Consider the following 25,338-nt stretch of genomic DNA (forward strand, 5'->3'; position numbering starts at 1 on the left):
TGCTGCCCTGCCCGGTGTTTGGCTCTTCCTGCCCCGCTGGCTTCGCTCTGAGGTCGGGCAGCGACGCCGGGCACAGCTGTCCTGCCCAAACCTTCCCCCTCTTCCCTTGCACCCTGCCCCCAGCCACACGGGGTTTTCACCTCCCACAGCCAGCACAGTATGACCACACCATGAAAACAGATTTAATTACCCCCACCCCTCGATAGGAGGGCAGGGGCCTCCTAGCAACAGGTAACGAAGGCACCTGCAGCTCTTCGAAGTTGTTTAACTGAGAGCAGAGGAAGCAGGACGCTGGCCGAAGGGTCGCTTTCGGTAAGACGGGGTGTCAGGGGAGCGGACTATCAAAAAAGGGCTGTACAGTGATACTTTTGCTAAAGTTTAACGTTGCTGCAAGGGGAGAGGGGCCCCCGCAGCGAAAAGGGACGGCTGCTTCGCCTCGGTTTCTTGCTCGCTGTTGTCGAGGTGCCCCCAAAAGCCCCTCAAGCCGCCCGGCGGAGCGGCCCCAGCTCTGGCACCGCGCTGTGGGGTGGACACGTGTTGCTGTCCCGGGGAACGGGTCGCCTCCGGCCCCCTGCGGGGGATGCTGCCGAGGGTGCTCGGTGCGGGCCCTCGCTGGGACACGGCTGTGCGGGGCAGCCTCCCCCCGCCTATCTCATCGCTGAGAGCACGGCGGGAGCGGGCGCTGCGCGGTCGGGCACAAACCAGACGCCGAGCAAGCCCTGGCAGGGTCCGTGTGAGGGCTCAGAGCCCGCGTGGAGCGCCCACGGCCACCCCGCGGCGTCCCCGCTGAGCAGCCGCCGGGGCTCCGCGGCGGGCGGGCAGGGCTGACCCTGGGGCGGCCGGAGGGGAGGGTCTCCGGCCTGACCCGAAAAGGGGGAGCTCCCCCTTCCCTCCCCTCCCCTCCCCTCCCTTTCCTACCCCTTCCCGGCTCTTTGTTCTTTGCCCCTTTGTTCTTCCTCTCGAAGTTTCCAGGGGGGTTGCTGGTGCGGAGCAAAGTTGCCGAAAGCTGGGGAATTACAATAAGTGGATGTCTGAGCAAGGAAAGAGGGTGGGGGTCCGTTCCCTGGGCTAAGAGCTATTCCCCAAATCCCGCCGCGTTGTCTGCGTGCGCAAGGGGTCGGTGTGGGGTGCTGGAGCCGGGCCGTGCTTGCAGTGATGCTGAAACAGAGGAGGCTTCTGCGGCCACAGCACCAGGGCACCGGGCATCCCCTTTCCCCATTTAAACACGTTCTGGGGAACAAGCGTCCTTTCGGGTGGGAAAGGGAAGAAAATAATAATAATTGGTGAACATGTCGTAATGAGATGAGGTGACAGAGATAAAGGCTTTCTGAATGCTAGATTTTAGGGCACACATATGGTTTGGGATGTACAACCTCAGAATGGCTTTGTCTCCATCTCTTTCTTTTTGCTGTTTTTCGTGCTTGCTTGATAGGGCTATGGTAAGGTGTTGTCAGGAGTTAAATAAGTTGGGGCTTAATTTCAAAGTAAATGGAATATCTTCACAGAACAACATCACAGCTTAAAAGACAGGCTTAGTGTAGTTAATGCGAGATCACAGAGTAGTTCAGTAGTGACAATATTGCCAAAACTTCCCTGGAATAGGAAAACATATTTATTTGTTATAATATGGAGTAGTCTTATCCTCTCTTTACTTAACATTGTTAAATGTTAGAGAACTACAAGTTTATTTTGCCTTGCCCTAAGAAATCCCAAATAACTTCACAAATATCCGTTATCACAGGATTCTTACATCTCCTCCTGATACATGAAAGTAGGAAAACACTTTATTTGGGTGAGTTAGGTATTAGGAAAGCTGATGTGAGAAAGGGAGTTTTGATCCGGTGCATTGGAGTAGGTCACAGCAGGTTACAGGCAGGGCCAGGTCGGAGTCCTGAACTCCAGCACACTTCCCTAACAGTGCTGCTATGCTCCCACCTTTATAATGGATATCATGGATGAATGTATCAGCGTTTGCTGAAAAACTGCATGAATGGAATTCTTGTAATCATGAGAATGTCCACAAATATTTGGTGTTTTTGCATCTTATAGAATTATAGATCTTATAAAATTATTTAAGAAAATATTATATTTGCAGTACTCTTGTATTATAGAAAAATGCCACAAATGTTTATTATTATGTGCTGAATTTCCGAATTTGCATACCTTTTTTTCTTGTATTCAACAAAGTTGAGAATAAGGTGAGATAAGATTGGGGTTGACTAAACAAATGTTCCAGACTGGGATTTTTTTCATGTGAATACACTATTAGGGATCAGCCCATCCTTCTGGCAAAGGTTAAACCCATTTTTCCAGTGAAATTGGGCTTGATTTGAGGTGATGTGGGGCCTGTTTTGGTTTTGTTTTTCCTGATGTCGAGGGCATACAATCCCAGTGAGAGATCTGGAAACCTAGCAACTGTAAAACCCAGCTTTAGATATTTCAAGGTGGCAACTCAAACACAGAAGATAGCCATGAAAACTTTGACCTTTATTATTTAGGACTGTGGTTCGCAGCTGAATGTAATAATTGGTCAGTAGCAAGTTAGAAAAAGATACAGGCATTGCATCAGATATTTTGGTGATAGCTCGATTTTCTAGCTGTGTCTCCACCCAAAAGTCTACTGGCTTATTGTTGAAAGCCAGAGGCCAGCAGCACAGCTTACTGTTCTGTTTAAATCCCAGTGCTCATAATGTGGTGTTGCAATATCCAGGTAAAAATGTCCAATGCCATTTAGAACAAGGAATCTGCCTTAAGCAATGCTGTAATCAGTAATAGCCAACGTTACTGAGAGCCAACAGCTTCTGCAAATGTCTTACTGCCACAAGTTAACCCAAGTACAGCTGTAACTGTGCTCAAAACTAAACAAAAGCAGACGAGTGAGAAGGAGAATAAAAACTTAATTGGAAAAATGGATTTTAGAGAATGCTGCGTGTGATCAACAAAGGCTGTTTCTGTCTCAGTAATGATGATGATAAGAGGGACAAGTGATGTTAGTGGGTGCTCGTTCAAATACAGGGTTTCTGCAGCATCAGAAAAATTATTTTCTGATTCAAAAGCATTCACTAAAGAAAGGGTGGTTGCATTTTTTATGTTAATTAGTCTTTTCTTTTTACCTGTCCTTTTTGCTGATGTAGGTAGATTTCCTTTCAGCAGGTGAGAAATGTATATATATTTTTAAAAATCAAAACAAAACAGACAAGCCCCTACTATTTCCCTTGGAAATTCTGCCATAAAATACAAGTTGCTAAATATTGCACAGGATTTTAGAAGGCAAATCTAAACATACAGTTTGGGATTTTATCATCTTGGTTTTTGGAGCATGGGACAAAACTTCTGTTTTGTAGCAGTTTGTTAAACTGCCGAGCTGTTTAAATGAGATGTCAGGCGAGACCTTTTACCTCTGCGTTTTTATCACCTTTTTCTGTCCATAAGTACTTGCAGAAAACGAGGGGGAAATCCCCATTGTTTTTTGTTTTACTTCCCTTGCATTTGTTACTGTATCTAGAGCAATTCCAAACAGCATCAGTGCAGAGGAATAAGGCATAAAATCAGAATAAGGAGGACATTAAAAATGAACACTCTCTGCTTTGTAATAGATACTTCTAGGCATAGGTGTGAATGAATACTGATTCATTTATACAGTTCTTAAATGGAAAAGCATCAAGTTTACAACAAAGGTAAACAGCATGTCGTGCTGCATTTAGCAGATGTTGGCTTGCTAACTTTAGGAAAACAGAATGGTACCCTTGACATCCCTGCAGAGAATTACATGTTGATAGAAAGGAAAGGAGAGCACATAACTATAAGAATTTTGTTGAGAATGGAGCATTAACAACTTTAATATTGTATTTATTTTCTTTTATTCATTTATCTGAGCTTTAACAAAGCTAATTTTTTTTCTGTAAATGCCCACGTTTAGTTCTGTCAGTATATACCTAACAAAATTAAAAGAGCCTACATGATAATGCAAATCTCAGGCTTTCAAATGTTATAAGTGCCTTATGTGCTTATTATATGTGTAAAATTACCACTAACCATAGTAAATAGTAGTACATTTTGGCTAAGGTTCAGTTGCTGAATAAATAGCGTTTAGATTTTTTCCTTTTATTTTTTTCTTACGGCTATATCATGCATGGAGAGAGCTGGAGCTCATTTCATCCTATAGGATAGGACTACAATTAGGACGTTGACTGAACATTTGCAGAAAAAACTGGCGATAGTGGCGTGCTTCCATTTAAGTATTTCAACTGTTTCAAAATTTCCCATTCTTAATAAAGAGAGTAGTAATAATAAGCTTAGAAACTACTTCCCCATGCTTATATTCTGTCACAAAAGACTTCTTATTCAAAGCACAAAAATAAGTATTTCTCTGTATTTTCTTAGTGACTCACGACCCTGAAGAACAGCACTGGCATAATACAGGCAATCTCCTTCCCACAAAATATTTGCAAGAACTGCATGTTATTGCCCACGTGTGGGATTTTGAAAATATGTCAGTAATGTGTAAGTGGCTGTGGCTCTAAACATGGAGGGAGAAAAGATGATAAATCAGTATCAGCTCATTCTAAGTAACTGATTAAGATAAAGGCTCTGTTCTGTTTTCAATGCAGTTAACACCAAAACTCTCGTGACTTTGAATAGCTTCCTCTTATTGTTTGGGTTGTGGAAATGCTCAGAAATTCCAGCCAGTGTCTTGGTTTTCTCTTGCAGAAATACACAGAACTGACATCATCTTCTTTGTAGAAAGCTGTAGTTTCAGGCTTTAATTTCTACCAAGGTTTCTAGTTAATATTTTTATATTTTTCATCATGCAGTAGGAAATTTGCCATCCTCCCTCTCCCCTGAAATAGTTATCATGTCCATGAGTGGCATCTGTGGTGTTTTGCGTTAAACTATTTCAAACCTCCATTCAAATACTGGATAACAATGATTTTTTTTTTTTTTTTTCATTCATATCAAATACAAATCCTTACATTGATGGCAGTCTTGGGAAGCTGCCAATGAACTGTTGCTGCTAAGTTTAACATCCATTATGATGGCTGTTAAAATGGGTGAGGAACTCGCACATTTTCTTCCGGTTAGGAGAATATTCGGGTAGAACTGAACTAGGTAATTCCATGCAGATGCTTATCACTCAATGCTTTCTGAACAAATTAAATCACTATTTACTATCTTGTTTTACCTTATTCTTTCATATTTTTGTACTCACACAAGAAGAGCAAGACATGTAAAATAGGCTTGCAATTTATAATTTAAAATAGCTCTTCAAATGAGGAATTAAAATAGCACAGATCTCTGAACTGTAAGTAAGAAAATATTTTTTTCTCTTTCTGACTTGGAATTTTCTCTGAATAATTTTGTTCCCTCCTCCCTCCATATTCATCTTGTCTACTTGAAAAATGTTGGAAGTAGTAAGCATTTTAGTAGGATATAGTAGTGACTCTTCTATGTTCAAAGATACTTGAAGTTCTTCATATCATGTCTCTGTAGAAAGTGTTAAATACTTTTAGGGTGACTGAATCTTTTACATATGTCCAAAAAATACTGTAATCCAGTGATGGTTTCCACTGACATCTGGATGTCAAAAGATTTTGCAGCTGCACACATGCATGAACTGCTACTGACATCAGGTACTTTTGGGGCAGGTGGTGTATTCAGGTGACAAAAAATAAATTGAGTTTATACTTCTAAATTTGGTGATACTAACTTCTCCTAAACACTGAGTAGAGAAATTTGCACTTTTTGTTTTTCTTTTTCCAATCTGTAATAACATCTAGCCAGTGGACTAAGCATGATAAATACAGGTATCTATGACAGATACAGATGTCTGTGCACCTCTCTATCTATATATATATCTCACATTACAGCCAAGGAAAAATTTACTCAAGGAGATAAACTTGCTTTAAAGGAAGTGCCACATAAAAGAGAAGCTTTATGCATCCAATGTTATCTGTCTTGGTAGAATAAAGAAATTACTGAAAATGTAGCATCCAACTTTCCTTATGTAAGGAAGGATCATCAGTAGTAGACCCATGTAAGTGAGAGTGACTACAGTGAGTGAATTATATCTCAATTCCTTTACTGATTACCTGGCAAATAAATTTTCATTAATATTTCAAAATAAAAATTATTTAAGAGGGAAAACATACTTAAATTCAACCATAGAATGCTGGGGGGTCTGAAGTTTTTTTGATTGTTTGTTATGGAGCAAGCAGCGTTCATAGGAAAATATTCAAAGTGGGGGGGAACAATAGTTGAGGAACTGTGACAGGACAGGCACAGATCTTTCCTGAACTAACAGAAGATGCAGACCAAATAATTTGTCGCTGGAGTGTTAGGATCTTTCAAATCACATTGAAGCTAATCTTATCTCTAAGGCTGGCATCACATCCATTGAAATCACTGAGATTCATGTTCCATAGTCTGGGACTTCTGCAATCATTGCTAATTTTTGAGTGGCTTATTTTGATATTAATAATTTTAAATGGTTGGGTAGAACAGATGTGGTAAGCCTGTGATTGATTGTAATACTTGACATTTAACAGCTGAGCTTGTTCTGTTCATCCAAGGGGCACCAAAGACATTATCCTGACTTTCATATAAGGGAACTGAGGCACAGAGAGAGAGAAATGACTCTCAGAAGCCCAGGTTTCCAGTGATATGTTGGTGATCAATTTAGGAATACATAGCAGCTTGCATATACCTGCTACACACACGCTGTAGCCTCATAAAGTGCATTCATTTCACGGTGCCTTCACAAACTCCTAAAATCTTTTTTCAACTATTTTCTCTAGAGCTTTGTGACACACTTTCATTTAGTGGCAACCCTTCACTCATCAAATGTCTATAAAGCTTGTACCTTGTGGTCACCTGTATGAGGATTGGAAGACCTGTTAATCTTTCCACTACCCAAATAACTTCTTGGATGTTAACTCCTGTATTTTTAAGTGCAAGAGCAGAATTATGTGAAATCAGATGGAATTACTCTTGCATAGCATTTTTTGGACTGAGGGCATGGAGAGGAAAACTAGGATCCCATTTTGTACATGCTCGTGGCAGCATAAAGCTGAGGCAGAAAACCTGAGCTGTAATGGAAAATAGTGAAGGGCCATTTCTATTGGACTTGTACCTAAAGAACTGCCCCAAGAAGCAGCAAGTGCTGCTGGAACAGAAGAAACTGCTTCTGGATGTTAACTCTGAGTGGTCTTGGTAACTCAGAAAGAAATCTGATATCCTATCTGCACAGGTAGAAAGGTAAAGCAACAGTCTCCTAACAACTGGAAATTACTACACCAATTTCTCAAAAATCATTACTCGTACAAAAGAGTTAAAAAGAAAATAAATTGGTTCTCCTATCATGTATCTGGCTGTAGCAAGTAAGGTTAGGAATATGTTTTTACATTAGCAGCCATTAAAATGAATGACTGTTGATTGTGGTCATGGTTTCTCTTTTTCTGTAGTCTTAACTGAGCACCCACGTCCCAAGGGCTCAGAGCAGGGGCTGAGACTTAGCTGTGCGTGCAAGCCTGATAAGCAGAACACTGAGGTTCTTGGGAAAGTTCCATAGGGACTTGGATGGGGTGTTTGTGAGCTAGTGCCTCTACTTCTCAGCAGAAATTTAGTAGCAAAACATCCTGGTGGATTTTCTAAACTGGTGAGTTTGTTCTACAGCAAGGAACTGTATCATAGTATCCAGTAGCACAGTGCAAAAATTTGCTCTAAGTAAAATCATCCTTGGTGAAATAAGTGAGTAGAAGGAAATAATGGACACAACTAAACTCTGGGTACTGTATATAAAAAACAGCTTTAGGAAAAAAATGGCTTGATGTCAGTCAGTAATGTGAGTTTTCTTGATGTTTCTTTTAATTCTCTGTAACTAAAATGAGAAGTGGCTGCAGCATAAGGGAACTTAAAGAACATGTTAAGCAGTGATGTTTTATGTGCACCTTCTAGTGGGCTGGTGGACACAGTAACATAATACCAGGCTGAAAATTTTCTGCCAAATAAGAGCCATGTTTGGCCATCTCACAGGAGAGGGTAAACGGGGACGCAGAGATCTTTGCAAGGGAAGCAGTTCCCCAGTGTTACCTTCTCCGTGCCCTCCCCTGCAGAATCCCATTCAGAGGATGAGCTCCAGCTTGGCAGCCTGGCTTGCCAGTCCTGCCACACCTGGCTGGACACCAGGTCTCTCCTCCTGTGCCTGCTTTTTGCTGTGCAGAAAGGCAGTGCCAGGTGGCTACGGCTGTCCTCTTTTCTTCTCTCCTTTTGGCTGGAGCTGCCATCTGACCAGAGGGGTAACGTGGGGGAGGCTGATCCCTTCCATGACCTGTTTGGGGCTATGATTGCACAGCCCAAAATTGAAAAGACAGTCCTCTGCACTGAGTCTCCTGCTTTTGGTGAAAATGCTTGGCATTCTGCCATCCAACTACAGAGCAGATTAAATGACTGACACTATTTTGAAGCACCTTTTATTTTCTACTTCACTATCTACAAGTAGATATATACAGATTTTGGGACTATCTTTTAGATTCCTTTCTGAATCTTCTAAGAAGACAAAAACAAGACCAAAATTATCCCTTCTTTATTAAAGTCATTAAAAACCCCACTCTGACAACCACAACCCCAAAATCCATTGGAGCATGTATTTCTACAGAAATCGATAAATTGGTACATATTGTCTTAGATATGACAAAGCTCCTAAAGCTTTTTAAACTTGATGTTTGTAAGCTATTAACAAACCATGATTCAGTAATGCAGTGGAAATAGCATAGCTAAAAAGGAAATAACTTGCCTCCTTGGCAGAATTATCGTTACCCTGCGTGTAGGAAAAGCCTCCATAGCTGGCTGCCTTTGCTGCAATCACTGGTGTACTTTTTTCCCAGGATATCCCATTGTTTGCCACTCTCCTTCCGCAATCATTTTTGTAGTGCTTTCGGATGCAGGAACTTTTTCCGGTGAAACGTTTTGTGCAGCACCTAACAAATTTCCCATCCTACCCTGGATAGTGCTACTATGCTGTAAATGCCTAATGAGAACACATCTCTGGTAGTGTAAATCTGGTGCAGTTACCCTGGTTTTTGTAGCCATTGCTCTGCACTGACACTTGGTTGGGTCTGACAGCAGCAGGTCTCTCGCTCTGCCTTTTGTGGCAAGAGAGAAGGACCTACTATTTTGGGAGTTATTTCTGCCAAAAGCTGAGACCTGTAATCCTGCTAACATCAGAAGGAGAGGAGAACATGCAGCTCTTGGCAGCAGCAAGCCCCACTAATTTCTGCACTGCCCAGAAATTAACTTCAAGAGTCTCAAAATTGTCATTAAAATTCAATTGTTTCCCTTCACATTTAGACATCCGCCCATGGAATAACACCCATTGTGTAACTTCTCCCCCTCTCCCTGGAGGATGGGAAGGTTGCAGCCCTAATGGTGGCTGGAAAGACAGAGGCAAGAAAATGAGCTTACCTTGCTGCTCTAAAGTTAAGCAGTAATCCACATGGCACCAACATTGAAGTACCTAATAATTTGGATGTAGAATTTAATTGCTAAATATTTCCCATTGGTTCTACTTCTGTCTTGGTTATATAAATATCTATAACTTTATTTTTTGTTTTCTTGCTTTTTTTTTTCCCCTGTACGATATAACCAAAATACCATGGAAAAATGCAACTTATCAATTTTTTAATTTGAAAGTGAAGATTGGATTCTCACCTAGGATAAACTGGTATGACTCCCCTGGGCTCTCATTGGCTGCATATCTGGTTTCTAGTCTGTGGCTCTGACCAGGTAATTACCAAATAAAACTTCACCATATCGTAACATTCACATATAGTAACAGAATTGAGGGTTCTGACTGAGGTTAGGCAGTTAAATGTAAGTAAATGCCTTGGTCTGTGGAATAAGATATTTTCACTTTTCTCATAATTTTCCATCAAGAACAACTGGATTAAAACTGGCATTCTCTCCTTCCCATTGGCCTCTTGGCCATCTGCTGAGGCCTGCTGGTTTAAGAGGAAGAATGAGTTCAGTATCACATTTCACTTAGGGGTCTAGAAATGAGCATCTTTAATGCACACCAAATGAGCTAAATTACAGGGGAGTGTTTCCAGCAGGCATTCCAGGGCTGTGAATACAGCCTGGGAATCCATGGGCCAGCATGCTTTGTCACCCTGGCTGATGCTTAGAGGCCTCCCTACATGCTTCTGGTACACCATTTTCTACCTGTATCTATCCCATCTTTGCAAGCACAGCTTTTTGTGTGTGCCTGGGGATGTACTGACGCATTCTGAAAAGTCAGAAGACTCACTGAACTTTTGAAGCTGGATAACGTCAATGTGCTTCAAACAGGGTCTAGATGGAGTTGAGGTCCTTCTATCCAAAATTATTTATGACCTAATATTGACCTATCCATCTTTTAACTTAACATGCCAGGTGAAGTTGTGCAACCTCAGAGAAGATAATTCATACAAACAGCATTGAGGTTCCCTAACCGAGTGTCTTGGGTGCTTTCTTCTCTACTGCAATAGTATCAGTTCCTCTGTCATTATATAAAACAAAACACTTGGAGAATTCAAGTTCAGGGACGAAGAGTTTTGTTTGCTCTTCTTCCACTCTACAAACTAGTCTATGCATAGGCTGCTTCCACTCTCCTTTTGAAGCTCTACCATCAGCATTTAAGGTCATTCAGGCAAGAGAAAGGAAGTAGCAGAGAGCATGACTGTAGGCTCCTGTGAAAACATTGAATTATGTGGGGTAATCCTGGATTTCTGACTTCCAGGACTCCTTTAGCACTTACACATTAAGAATAAAATACATTAATGGGCTTTTGAGAATTCCTGAGATATGACCTTAATCATAGATAGAGCCTATCTGCCATTAAACATAATACCTTCTTGATAGTCACCTCCTGCAACCTTTGCCATTGAGGTCTGTTTGGAAAGGCAAGAGGCATTCTGGAAATCTTGTAGTGAGTACCTGCACCCCCAGGAATTGGGCCCATCACGTACTGTTTTGCACCTGTACTTTCCCCAGTGTGCTGCCTGTCCCTTGCACACACAGCACGGCTGCTGAAGTGTAGGCTCTTAATCGCCTGTTGGTTTAATATTTGTGCAGCATGTCAAAGGGGAAAGGGCTTAAATTCTGTTTGCATTTTAAGTAACTGTCTTGGCAGTTATACAATCCACAGTGTTTATGTTTTTATGGAATGCAGCATTTGTGACTGTTGTTTTAAGAAGTGCAGATATTAAACATGGCCAAGCAGGTTCTACAATGGGTCCGGCCTGGGTCAGCCTCGTACTGGCTGTCAAGGGCATTTGGGGAGGTGCCACTTAGCACTGCACAGTTTGCCTGCTTGTACTGGCATATTATAATGTGGTGATGGCAGTTTGGCAACTTCTATCTCTATCAAGCAAGCCAAATCCTGATCCCTTTACTTACAGCTAGTTCAAACTCCTCTGATGCTAGACTCAACTCTTGTAAAAAGCCAGATGGTAGAAACTAAGAGCTGAGCTTATTCTGAGCAGATTTGGATCTCACATTAGTTGAGGGCCCCACCCTGAATCCTGATCTCTGATAAATTAACTTTTTAATGTTTCATTACTGCTAGGGTACAAGCCAAATGTCTACGCAGATATTTGTGTTCCAAGAGACAAATGCAAGCTCATTTTTTTCTTCTGATTTATAAGTATGTTATGTTTTACAGACATGAGTAACTCATGTGGGATCTTTCCCACAGAGAAAAACCAATGTAAATTCACATGACTCAGGGATTTGTTTCAATGCTCATGTATAAGCTCTCATTAGAAATGATTATGCTTGAAGATCAAAAGAAAGTACACTCACTTGTATTAATGTTTAATGCATAATTCACATTGTTAGAACAAAAAACAAAACAGTCGGTGGTTGTTACGACAAATATCAAACATTGGCACTACTAACCAACTCCCACAGAGGATCCTTCATTGCCTGGCATTGGCTGCGCGCTGAGATTTCCTCTTGCGTATGCCATTGTCTCGGAGATTTAAAGACACCTTCCCCACTGGATGAGTAATGGCCCTGCAATGACAGGAGTGGGGGAGAGCCAGGATACCCCACCACTGCAGGTGGATCCAACGCTCAGAAACCTCTCAGCAGAAGTAGAGTGTACAATAATCCAATCCAATTTTTTTATTCAAGTGGGATTTCAGATCAGGCACGCTCCTATAAAACTCTAACTGCCTTCAATCTGAGTGTAAGATTAGGCTTAATATTTGAGCCTTAATATCAAAACCCATGGTCAAAGTCATCCAGCACCACTGAATCTAAGTACTTGATTTCTCGTTTACGTTTCTTCACGTTTACCTTCTTCAGTCAATGCTTATTTTGTTACCAGAATTATTCTTACTTAAATAAGCAGATTTGGCGTGAGGGAGTTGTAGGTGAAATCCATTCCCTATATCCTTAACCAAGACAAGCACAGTAGGGCAAAGCCATGCTTGTAATCACAAAATGAGAATCCTGTAGGCATCATTGCCTGTTACACCGAGTACCTGGGGCTGCTTCATTTGTGTAAAGGAAGACCCCGGCTAATGTGTGACACGTTTTTGTTCGGTTTTTCTCCCCCCAAAAAAGCAAACCAACAAACAATCTTAAGTTTAAAGGTTAGGAGGCTTCATTCACATCAGAGAATCACCTCAGTTCCATGGGTATCTGTGGCATGGAATGACACTGAATGACGTTTGACAGACTTTGTGCTTGGCACAAGGTAACAAAGCATATTGTATGTTCTCATTATCAGTTCAGTCACTTTGCCATATGCAAGTGATGCGATACACCTGATTCAGAGCAGAGGCAGGGTGGCTGCCTGGGTTTCAGGTAGGTTCTCCCTGATTCAGACCTCTGTAAGCAAACTATAAATTAGCTCTCTATTCTTAAGGTGCCTCACCTGAAGGCCCTGCTGTACTGCAAACTCTTCTGTGAGAATCTGTGAGGTTCCTCATTCAGGAACTAAAATTGCTGAATCAGACTGGGTGCTATTGCTATGAATGGAATGCAGTCAAATGGATGATGGGTGTCTCAGAGAGCAGAGCAGAGCTTTGGGGTTTGTTTTCCTTTTGTTTGGAACAACCCGCTCAAAATATTTATGATTGAGAAGCCAGTGTTTCTTTCAGTAAAGAACCTTTTGTCCTCTTTAGGGCAGCTGAGAAGGTATTTAGAGTATATACTGGTTGAACTGTTTCAGTGGAATACACATGGCATTGCTATCTTGAAACTGATCACAAATACATTTCTGTTGCGGGGTTTTTGTTGAGGAAGAAAAACCTGTAATGAATTGAATATGCTTCATGAGGAAAGAAGTAGGTCACATGTTGGGCTAAATTAACCTCATGTTATACAAAATGACTAAATTCTGTTGTTTTCACCTGTGGGACTCTGGACTTGTCTAAACACCAAATTATTTCAAGGCACTTATTAGGTACCGCAGTAATTACGTTCAACTAAACCCATGTGTAGACAACTCTTACACCAGTGTAACAATTCAGTTTCTTGAATTACCTTAATCCACTTTGAAAGTGGATTAAGTGAAACCAGGAAACAACTCGGTCATTCCAGAATGAATAAACTATCTGAACACAGTTTGGCTTTACATTCACATCCGACCTTATTCCAGCATAATTTTCCTGGGCTGAGAGGTTCTTAGGATATATCTGCATAGCAAATGAATGTATGATTACAGACACACCAACCCTTCCTCTACTCTCACTGGCATGAGTAACAGCAGTAATGAAAGACGGTAGCACAGACTCCAGTAGAGCCTATTAACTGGAGCATATATATGCAGTTGGTTGTGAACAGCCTCTGCTGAAATCCACCTCATCACACCCTCACTTCAGACACAACTCACGTCCTTTAGCCAGATACAGGGGCTGGGAATGCCTCTCTGCATCTCCAGTGTGTACACACCAAAAACTGCATGTGTGATAGGACTGCACAGCAGAGCTAAATGGGAACCAGGTGAATTTAACTTCAGAGGTTAATCACACCAGAGAAGAAGCAGGGCTCGCACATTTTTAATATACACACCTCTGACAACCAAATAAAGCGTCAGCTGTGTGACTGCAGAAGCCAAATTAAATGTGCTGTAGACAAGCACAACTCAGATGACTTCACCAGGGCTGGATGTGACTCCATAGTTGAGATCTTGCTTATTTGGCTGGCACTTGTTTTGTTACCTATCTGCTCATTTATTTTAATGAAATTAATGCATTTTAATGTTCCTTTAAGCACACTCCAAAAATAGCAATTTGATTAACTAATTCACTTTTAAGAGTGTAACAATCACAATGAAAAATCTCTCTGTTAGCTGAGGTATGGTGTAATTGTAACTAGCATCTTGGGTAGCTATGCCATACCCTTTTACACAAATTCCCCACGTCAATCAAAAGAGCCTCACTTAAAAATGAGTGGTGAAATACAGACAACAATCAAGCTCTACACACTGCTTCTCAAATCTATGAAAAGTGTGTGTCAGTAATGTACTCTGTTGAGACAGTAGAGTTAAAATGGGTAAGAATTTAGCATAAAAGCAGTTAAAAATTATTTCAGAACAGAAACATGTAGCAAACTTGTCTTTCTAGCCAAGCCAGAAAGCATCCTGAGTAGTTTACATTTAAAAACAAAACCAAAAAAAACACCCCAGTGCTTTCAATTTCAGGCTTCTTAAAATGATGCTTGGACTGTACAATATTCCAAGAATGATTTCTTTTTCCCGAACTCTTTTTCCAGTTGCAATAGGTGCTCCCAGCATTTAAAATAAACTGCTGCTAAGGGCACTGAGCCCAGCAACAGAGAAGGTGTACACTGACTTTTCCCTGACTTTATCGCCTTATAAAAACTGGAATTGCAATACCTAATTAGTAACAATATTAAGCAAAGGCAATCTTCCCTTTTATTGTATTTAAATGAGGAAAATGAAAGTATTAATGCTAATATTAAGGCAGAACAGAGGCAGTTGCAAAAAATAATTTAGTTTCAGCCCTGCTACATGCATCACTTCACGAACTCCGCTGCGCTAGTTACCTGTGCACTGGCGATGTTGTAACTTGTTATTATAATAGGTGGTGTGAAAAGCAACACAGAAGAGGGACACTTGTCTCAGGGCTCTGCTGGGACGCTCTGCGGTCACAGAGTAGGTGGTGTGGTGCTGCAGCCATGTGTGGTAACAACTGGTTTTTAGATGAAGACGCACTTAAACTCAGGTTGCCATGGGTAGTTTAAGCGAGGCCTAGTTCTGGGAATACTTTTGCATGCGAGTTAAGTCTCACGTGTGAAAATGTCCTCGGAATTTAGGGGGAGCGTTCATGGAGATCTGCAGGATCTGGCTTTGCGAAGCGCACGAACCCAGGGCAGCGGATGCGTGTGGCTGCTGCCATGGCCGGGCACAGCGCTGCCAGCCTGCTCGGCGGTCACAGCGGCCCCGGGGCTGCCGCAGGCCCCGGCTCGCTCTGCTTTAACGCAAACCCTCCCGCCTTCGGGAGCAGCTGCTCGGCTGCCCCAGCAGCAGAGGTGGGAGCGATGGCTCAGGCTCCTCTCACCGAGCCCTGCCAGGGTCTGCGCCAGCGCTTGGCTCTGCTCGGCGGCGACGCCATTGCGCAGCCCGGTGCCCCAGTGCGGCCCGGGCTGCCCGGCCCGCAGCGCCCCCGGGGCGCCCCGGCTCCCGGCGGGGCCGTGGGGCGCTGTGCGCCGGGGCTCCCCCGCCTTCCCTGCAGAGCCCTGCAAGGCATTGGGGGGGCGCGGCGCCGGGCCTGCACGGCAGCAGCGGTGCGGCATCCTCGCTCCTCGCCCGGCCTCCTCTGGCATTCCGGGTGCTTTTTTGTCTTTTTTTTTATTTATTTACTGGGGTTTTTTTGTATGTGTGCGGTGCCCGTTCCCCCGCCCCCGCCGGCCGCTCGGCACATGGCCTGCTAGTGGCCGGCGGCGCGTGTGTCCCCGCGTCCCCTGGGCGAGGTGTCCCGTCCGCCGCCCGCATCCCGGCCGTGGGGGGCTGGCACCCCCTCCCTCCCCATCCCCCCTTTTCTGCAGTCGCCTTTTTGTTGTTGTTGGCTTTTTTTTTTTTTTTCGTGGTTTTGTTTGTGTTTTTTCCAGGTGGGACGTGGCGGTGACCGGCGAGGCTCGCCCGGCACTGAATGTCACCCTGAAGGTAAAATGAAAGACACGGAGATGAACGCATGCCTGCGCCCCGCGCCGCCGCTCCCCCGCGCCCGCCGGCGAGCGGCCGCCACCATCGCGGGGCGGCAGCCCCCGCCGCGCCCCGGATTTCCTGTCCCGGCTTTTCGTTACTGCGCCTTAAAAAAACCAAAAAATCAGAAAAAAAAAAAATCCGCATGCGAAAGAAACGTGCACGTACCCGGTAACGAGCCCAGGAAAAACCCGGCCGCTTCCCCCTGCTCCTGCCAAGTTATCATTGGGAACACAGGCAGGCGCCGTGACGTCCCGGGTCAGGCCGAGTGCGGACCGGCGCTACCAAGGCGGCAGGGAGGCGCGGGGACGCCGCCGGGGCCGGGGCCGCGGGGACCGGGGCCGCCGCCGCCCGCCCGCCGCCGCTCTCCGCCCGCCGGGCCGCGCCCGCCGCCGCCGCCGCCCCCCGCGCCCCCCGCGCCGCCGCCGCGGCGCCGCTCGGCCTCCCGCCCGCCGGCGGCTCCCCCCTCGCCGGCGGAGGTCGCGGGAGCCCAGTTAAAGGAGGCGTGTGTAAAGATTTTGCAATGTCCCTGCATGGTGTTGTAGACTTTCCTAGCAAAGAAACCGGCTTCGGCTTCTTTAAAATCCCCGACGACTCACCTGATTAACCTGCCTGCGGTTCTGAGCTGACCAGGTAAAGCGAGCCCCCGCACCCCGCAACCCCCCGCACCCCCGCCAGCTGACATTGCATGGGGGGCATGTTTGTGCTTGGAGATGAGCCGCTGCCAGGAGCGCTGTACACCCCCACCCCCCCCACCCCCCCCCGCCCCATTCCACCTTCAGCCCTTGCCAATTGCACTTGCTCAGAGTCATTCCCCCCAAAAAAATCCAGCTTTGGAAAAAGCCGCACGACAGCACCGGCCACCCGGGGTTCAGTGGCTCTCGCCTTTCGGACAATCATTTAGAATTACTGGCCCGGGTGTGTGTGTGGGGGGGGTGGGGGGAAGAAGGGAAGGAGAATGATTTTTTGGCTGCTGACAGATGCTACCCCGCAGGTTTTGTGTGTGTGTCCCCCTCCCGCCCAGGGTCAGGAGTGCTGGGAAAGTGACGAGGCTTTAGCCAGCAAGAGTTTAGGGCCGGGGTCCCGGGGTGGCTCCGGCGGCTGCGAGCGGAGCAGGGGGACCGGAGTCTCCCAGCCGGTGCCGGGGCGCGCGTGTCTGTGGCGGCGGCTGCCCGGGCCGCCCTGCCCCCCCCGCCGTGCCCGCTCGGGAGCCCCGAAGTGTCCCGGCTGCGGCGCGGGGCGAGGCCGGCGGGGGGGCCCGTCCTCGTCCCCGTCCCTCCCCCGCCGCTCGCTCCTTCCTGGAACACTTGTGCGGGCGGCCGGCGGGAGCGGAGCAGGCCCGGGGGGAGCCCTGCCCGCCGGGCGGGGGTCAGGGCGCTCCGCTGGCGGCGGCGGGAGCGGCGGCGTGGCCGCCCCACGCGGGACGCGCTCCGCGCCGCCCGTGCCGGGGTATCGGGAGCCGCGGGCGGACGCGCGCACACAAAGGCAGCGGGGCCGCGCGCTCCCGGGATCAGGAGGGGCGCAGGAAAGTGTGCGAAGTCCACGCACTGCTCGCTCCTCCTGGCACTTGGCCCTCCCATCGCCGGCCGTGGGGAGGAGGGGGTTTGGGGAAGCGGCTGCCTGTGGGGTCTGAGTGTGACCTGGCGGTGAGGAATTTTTTTTCCTTTTTAATTAAAAAAAAAAAAAAATTATTTTTTATTTTCCCCTGGTCGTTAATGCGATGAAGGCATGACTGGTCTGGAGGTACATTTTGAAGTGCTGCAGGGGATGCACTCCGTGTACTGGTTCTAGTTAATATGTTTTTCGTGATCCCAGAGAAGAGAGGACTGCATTTAAGAGATGACTAAATAATGGGGGAGGGAAGTAAAAATGAGTAGAATATAAAGGAGACGAAAATGAAGGTGAATGGTAGTGTGGGAAGGCAAGCACTGAGCAGCTTGGGTTTCTCTCCTGTAATTCTCCCCCTCCTCTATAGTGTACCCCCATCCCACTCCACCCCCGCCCCCTGGAATCCTGTCTTTTCATACCATTAAGGAGATTCTAATAGTAAACATAACACAACAGAAAAACAGATGACCCCCCCCACCTCTGCTTGAACCTATCACTGTCTGTGACTGGGAGGGAAATCTAAGTGCCCTTTGTATAAAGCCACCAAAGTTCTAGGCATTTATTAGCTACCCTGTTTAAAATACAACGTATAAAACTTGCTTGATACATTTCATTGTTACTTCCCTGTTTTATTTCAGAGGACAAAATGTTCTGGTGTGGCATGCCTACCCTCACTTTCAGAATGAGAGTAGTTTACAATATAACCTACATTAGATTATACATGGTGTGTGCGTTGCATTTCCACTGAAAATAGCCAAAGACTTAAAATGATGAAGCGACTCGTGGTTATGATCTTCCTTGTCTTGGGAGCATCAAGGTAGCTGTGGTTCATTGTGCTGGGGAGGGGGACTCCGTGGTCTGGGGTGTTTCATGTCTCTACAGGAATCTGGCAGGTTTCCTTTTAGAGGACTTTAAAAATGTGCCAGGGGCAGGAGAAGGTAAACACGACATTCAGCATGCTCATTATCAAAATAAGGAAAACAAATCGATTGCATTAACTGTCTGTGCAGCATCAGAATTATTCCACAGTATTTTGTCAGAAATTAAAAGGTTACCACTAAAGTACTATATCCATATCTCCAGCCTGGCACCACTTATTACTGCAATGGTATTTCAATATTAAGTGATCTTAGAGATATTTCGTCTTTCATTTTGAATCCTGAATTTGAATCAGCATTAGGATGTCAGGGCTGTGAGATAAGGTATAACAAACTAAGTAGACAGCTGAAGGGCTCCTGGTGAAGGTGTTGCTGAGAAGGATATCTTGGGCCGTTCGCAGTAACCTTGTTTACAGGGACATTTCAATTGCAACCTGAATTTCAGCGAGAGGCTGCCTGGACTAATGCCTGCTTGTCTGAAACCCATCACAAGTGTCTTTCGCACTCTAAACCTTCTCTCTGCCTTGCTTGCATACTCGTATAAACTTTTCTGGAAGGTTAGGATGATTTTCTGATATGAAAATTAAGATGTTTTCCTAAGAGGAACACTGCTCTTTGAACTCGTGTACATTAGCAACAAAGTATTCATGAGGTTTGATTTTTTTTTGCTTCTCTGATGTGTCAGGATCAGTAGTTGCACCAGTCTTTTAACTTCATGTATATGGCTTTGATTTATTATATTTTAGCTTCGGCAGTTTTGAGCATATTTTGTGGCACATGAAGTCGGTTCAAGTCAGTATGTGGAAAAGAGGCATATAGTAACAAGGAACAGTTTTGTAGTGATCTGCTAATTTTTTGTTTTCTTTTCCTAAAGCTGTTCCAGGAAAATCACGTGAATTTAGCGAGTGGGTGCTAAACACCAGCAGCAGCATTGATGAAGAAAAATGCTGTTGAAATACTTTGGAATAATAAATAGGATATGTAATGGTCAACCACAAGATAAACATTTTACACGGTGTTTTTATGGCTCTAAATTGGCTGCATTGTAAACCAAGCTCACTACTCTATTAAGTCATCAGAGTTTTCAATTATTTAAGATTTTTAGTCAGGCCATCTAATACAGTCTTCATCATCCCCCATCAGAGAATTATGCATAAGGTTGTAATTCCTTGTTGTTGCTATGTGAAGGCTTTGTTGTAGATGGGGGTTTAATTTTGACTTATCATGACGAATATTGCAAAGCATGCACCCAGGAAAAAAATGATATGGAAATAGCCCCAGTCCTACGAAATGGGGATAGTTACGGCACTGAAATGTACCTAATACAATTTGAGATCCACTCACTAAGAAACCTTGACAGTATCTGCCTTGCAGGTACTGTGCATTTGGAAATACTATATCTCCATTTAAATGCAGATCTTCAGTTTTCTCCAGGGGGCAGTTGGCGAATCTTTCGATTGAACCACCGGTACTAGAAAAACTAACTGAGGATTTACCCATGAACAAGAGACCCTTTCAAGTCTGCCTTTTTGAAATAATGATTATAAAATTTCCTAATATTGCAATTTTATATTGATTTTGAATGCCTTTTCAGAAGTCACAGGAAAGGAATAGTGCCTTTTACTCAAGGTAGGCCAATGTCTGCACACTTGTTTAGCAATCCTAACAGAGAGAACTGCTACAAATAACTTCTTTGTTTTTACATGGGTATTGTGTTTGCATGTGAGTTTTGTCAAATGGACAGAGCAGTCTTGCTTTGATTTTGACCTAGATTCCTCCTGATTATTCCAATACAGCTAGTACCTGCTTATTTCCCACTGTGAAAATAGGAGAACAACTGTTGATGCTATCTAGCTGGGGCTGCATGGGCAGTAGGCACGCATGTCCAGTCCTCTCCCCTCCTCCTCCTTGGCTTCCTTAATAAAATAGCACTGGGGGCTAAAGAGGGAGCAAGCCAGTATTTCCCCTCCTGTGGATTTTCATTCTTTGAGGGTTTGATTCAGAGAAAATGGGGCGGGGAGGAAGAGTAGAATGAGTGAATTTATTCCATCTCCCTATTTGGCATGTGAATTTTGCACACACAGACATGAACAGGGCCATGAAACAAGTCACATACCCACCTTATTCCATATTTGCTGGAAACTCAGTATCAGTAGGTGCCAGTCGTCCTTAGAGGGGCTTGTCCCATCCAGTCCAGTTTCCTGTATTGTTTATCAGCTGTTTAGTTTGCAGTGTAACCCAAGGATTGAATTAAATGCCCAGGACACAGGGAAGTTCCCTGCCCAGGAATGGGAGCTCCCTGTTTGGGGTGGAGACAGGACAAACTACCTGAAAGCAGGGCAGACTGATCTTTTCTGTGCTGGGGGGGAGGGGTCCATGCACTCACTCTATGTGTTCCTGGCCGCTCCTGTCTTCCCATCGTGGGCAAGGGTGCTGCCCGGGGATGCTGCCCTTGTCCCTGTGCCAGAGCCATGAGACTGTGGAAATACCATCCATGTTATGCTTACCTGTTAATGGCATATAACCCACTGGCCTCAGTGCCCCAGAGAAAACGTGCACTTCGGCCTCTGCGTGGAGTTCAGGCGGATCTGCAAAGTCCAATCTTACATGCACCAGCGTTAATGGCCGAGCTCCCATTCAGCTTAATTGATATTCCTATAAACATCTGCAGGTTTCTGTTGCTAGTGGAGGCTACAGCTGGGTGGACTTCTTAAAGGGATGTTTTGCATATTGAGGTTGAAAGGGAAGTCGAGCCTGATACATTAACTTATCATCTGTGTCATTCTCTTGACATCATTTGGATTACTACAAGCATACATGACAAGGAGATTAGGTGCAAGATCTTCACACACACATCCTTTTCTTAGCATGTTGATCACTGGAGATGTTACTTCTCTGAAAACCTTGTTCTAAGTCAAGTCCAGGCAAGCATAAACCTGTGCATGCATATACAAGTGGAGCAAGGCCTATCCTTTATAGTACGGTTTTTTTTCCTTTAATATCTAGGCAAGATCTCTTATTATAACTCAACCATTAGGTGGAAGAAAATGGAACTTTTCTCAAACAGCTTTTCTGTTGGGGAATCTACTGGCAGTTGCTTTGAAGCATGTGTAATTGATTATCATACATTTATTTTAAAAAGGAGACATAACAAGGAATCTAACATGATGTTTTGGAATATATCTTCTCCCCACAATGTTCTTGAGGGAAATGTAAGGTTGCAGGCATCATTTCATGCCCTGTATGTTTTTGAACATAAATCAAAGAAATTGTTGGAGAGTTATAGATGTTCATAGCAACTGTAGCTATAATAAACACATGCAGTATATATTTTCCAAGCTATTTTGTATGGGTGAAAAGCTGAAGCTGGCGTTTTGTACGAACAATTCAACTTAATCACTGAAAATTTATTTCCTAGTTAGGGTGGTTTACCAGCATAGCATGAAGTTGTACACCTTCATTTAAGTTCATCTGGTTATGAAGGCTCAGTTGAAATTGGAAAAGAATTTAAATTGGCTCTAGATACCCTGAATGAATTATTCCCAACATCAGATTTATCGTGATGCCTCCATGGTGATATTTACATCTATATTATCACCTATATTGGTTTCAATGTGTGCTGGATATTTTAGAGACCAAATTAAAGATAAGAAGTGCGAAAACCCAAACAATTTTAATTGTACCCATAGCACGAAATATGAGCATATTTAATACAATGGGACAGAGAATCTTGAATGATTGAGTAGTGCAGAGCTTCTAATGGGAACAGCAAGTAGCTTAGGCATACACAATTCCCAATGATTGTATTAGTTTTGGTTTGAAGTCTTGATAGATGAAAAGCAAAAAGCAACTTTTACGGACCAGTTTCAATGAGAGCCACTCATTCTGTGATGATGAAGAAGGTGTTCCATATTTTGATTAGGATCCATGTGCATTAAAAAGTTAAGAAGAAAATCCAGTAGTCACAGTTATTATGCATATGGATAGACTGAGGAAAGGACACATTCAGGATCTGTGCAGGAATCAGCCAGGTCTAGATGAACAGAGTTTCAGACTTAATATTTAAGCAAAGTCCTAAGTGTCTGAATAAAACAGGTTTCTTGGAGTCTCTGTGTGCTATTGGATTCTGAGATTGATAATTAAAACTGATACTGCTTATTGAAAATTTTGAGACTAGCTGAAAGGTGGGACTTTTAAAAAAGTGTCACTGTGCATCTGCTGGACTTCTGGTTTACTGCAGTTACCTTCAATTGTTCCTCTTTAATTACAAGAGCCTGAAATCTCTTTTTAAATGAGAGAGTGTGTCACTTATTATTTGACTGCTGGAAACAAGGTTTTAAAATATAAAACAAATGTTTACGTAAAAACTGAGAATTTGCTCTGGTTTAGTTGTTTGTAGTATTAGCTATACGTGACTTCTTGATGATATGTTTGAATTTTAAGGCTGTCATGAATGAAACAAGCTTTCTAAATTGTTACAACTGGCAGATGTCAGGAAGACAGGGCATGGCCTATCTTGGACACTTGCACGGGTTTAGACTGTAGAAGAGCAGGCAGTGGGGTTGGCTTCCAAGGGCCACCCTTTCCACTGGGGATAGGAGGGATGGAGCCCTACAGCTTCTGACATCATGTAAGCTCGGGGTCAGCCTCCCCTTCATTTCTCTCCTAGCTCTTGCTCCCCATCCTCTCTGAACATGTTTTTGCGGTCCTGCCTCAATAGCCAGGCTACTTTACCCCACCTTCTGAAGGTTGGAAAACAGGCTTTGAATTGTTACTATTCTCCTTGCTGGATACAATGCTGTGAAAACAAAATTCAATGAGCAAATCAGAAAGGAGTGAAAAGGGAAGTCAGAGTCCTGCAGGTTGAGGTGTATCTCGGAAGACCGGGAGGAGAAAGATTTTGCAATTCCCGTTTGTCCCATGTTCAGAACCTCTGTATACTTTTACAAAAGAAGGTAACTGAAAGAGCTGTGTCCCTGGATGTGTATTGAGCCAGCTGTGACAAGGGGGCATGGTTATATAACAGAGGTAAGGAGAAGTGGAGTCAAATTCAGAGTGGATGTCCTCCAGCCTTGACAAGTGCCAGTGGGTCTGTGCGGGGTAGGACTGCTGGATACAGTCGTGCTGCGTTCAGAACTCTCAGCTTTTCTGTGCTGACAATTGGGTATTTAGAGGCTCTTGAGGAGAAAACTTCATTCACTGAAATTCCTGCTTCCACTGGGATTTTTTTTTTAAACTTGTCTTAAATTAGTGCACTGGGTTTCACCTGGCAAAAAGAACTTGTTTTACTCTGTGCTGAATTTCTAACAGAAAAAAAAAACCCTCTTCTGCCATACTACAGCCAAAAGAGACCAGGTGGGCAAGTGCTGTGAGTGAGTTATGTGCAGTCTGGGCAGCAGGCTGGGCACTGGAGCACAGAGAGCAGGCGGTTCAAGGTCACTCATGGCCCTTCATATGGCACATCTGGGAGCAGGATGCAGAGCCATGAGCTTTAGTCCTTGACTTTTCTCCAGCATGCAATCCCTTTCTCACAGCTTGAGCAACAGAGGGACAGAAGCTGTGCTTTTGCAACATGCACTAAATGTGATGGTGTCAGTTTAGGTGATGTGTCAGAGGTGACACGGGCAGACAGTGAGCCCTGCCTTGTAGCCAGGATTTTGAGTCGCTGCCTTGCAGTGTCCCTTGAGGGAGAAGAGCAAGATTAAACCTGCTGATGCTACCACACACTTCCATTTCTCTGGTCTGACACAGTCCAGGAGTGAACAGGATCCTTCTCCCAAAGGAGAGAGGCAAATTTGGGTGGAAGCACATGTTGAATCAATGTGCTTACCCTGCTATAAATGGTGCCTGCTTTTTACAAAAATTGTTTTTGATGTTTCATTGATCAGATTTTGCTTGTTCTTAATTTTTTGTATTTGAAGGGAGGTGAGGACATGAACTATGGGTGTCTTTGAAAATTGGGCCACAGGCCCTTACACTTGTTTGTGCTTGTGAATGAGTGTGTGCGCACGTGTGCAACGTGTGTACACAGACTTGGATGTTGTGTGTGCACAGGATCTCAATTATTTTGCTATTTGAATCACAGAGCATGTTGTCGTGATGTACTGTCAGTTTTGGTTTCTGCCCTTTGGAATAAAGTTCAAAATATTAAAGAAATAACACGCAATATACTAGTAGCTAGAATAGTCATAGTGCCCGAGGGGAAGAAAGGGTGGTGATTAATCTGTTTCACAAAAGCCCAGGAAAAAACCCTCAACTCCTCCTAACCAAACCCTGCAATGGTGCACTTTTAAAAGGGATTTTTCTAAGTTTTGTTTCTGAGGTTTTCTGGCTATCCTGGAGAGAGAAGTAGGTCCTGTTTGGGAAGCAGCATGCAAGCTCTACGGTCATGCTCTGACTGAGTGCCAGGGGAATGTGTGGTCCCAGTTGCTCTTCGGAGAATCACCCTGGGCTAAATGGTGAAACAACTACATCTGAATTAATTATTGATAATTCTTTAACATCAAATGTGAGGATGTGTTTGGAGTATTGCTTCCCAGTTAAGAGTTGAAATAGTGCTAGCAGATGTATTCTTTTCAAATGTTGCTTTTCTGGTCTTACTAGTTTGCTTGGACAGCAGTAAGAGCTGCAGAAGCTGGTGCA

The 25,338-nt window shown here is 44.2% G+C and overlaps 1 protein-coding gene across 5 annotated transcripts in view; it reads left to right on the forward strand.

The window, feature by feature from the left end:
- Nucleotides 1–291: 291 nt before the first annotated feature.
- ESRRG (estrogen related receptor gamma) overlaps nucleotides 292–25,338 on the forward strand; it is a 390,917-nt gene continuing 365,870 nt past the window's right edge. For 2 of the 5 annotated variants that reach the window (XM_082303286.1, XM_082303277.1), the window contains exon 1: nucleotides 16,727–16,843. The gene's annotated coding sequence lies outside the window, so the exon portion shown is untranslated. Of the gene's footprint in view, nucleotides 313–16,721; nucleotides 16,844–25,338 lie in introns of those variants that run through there. The other 3 variants (XM_082303281.1, XM_082303278.1, XM_082303289.1) reach the window with 3 other exon arrangements.

The sequence above is a fragment of the Coloeus monedula genome (genome assembly GCF_965178545.1).
Source record: "Coloeus monedula genome assembly, chromosome: 2".
Taxonomy (NCBI): Eukaryota; Metazoa; Chordata; class Aves; order Passeriformes; family Corvidae; genus Coloeus; species Coloeus monedula.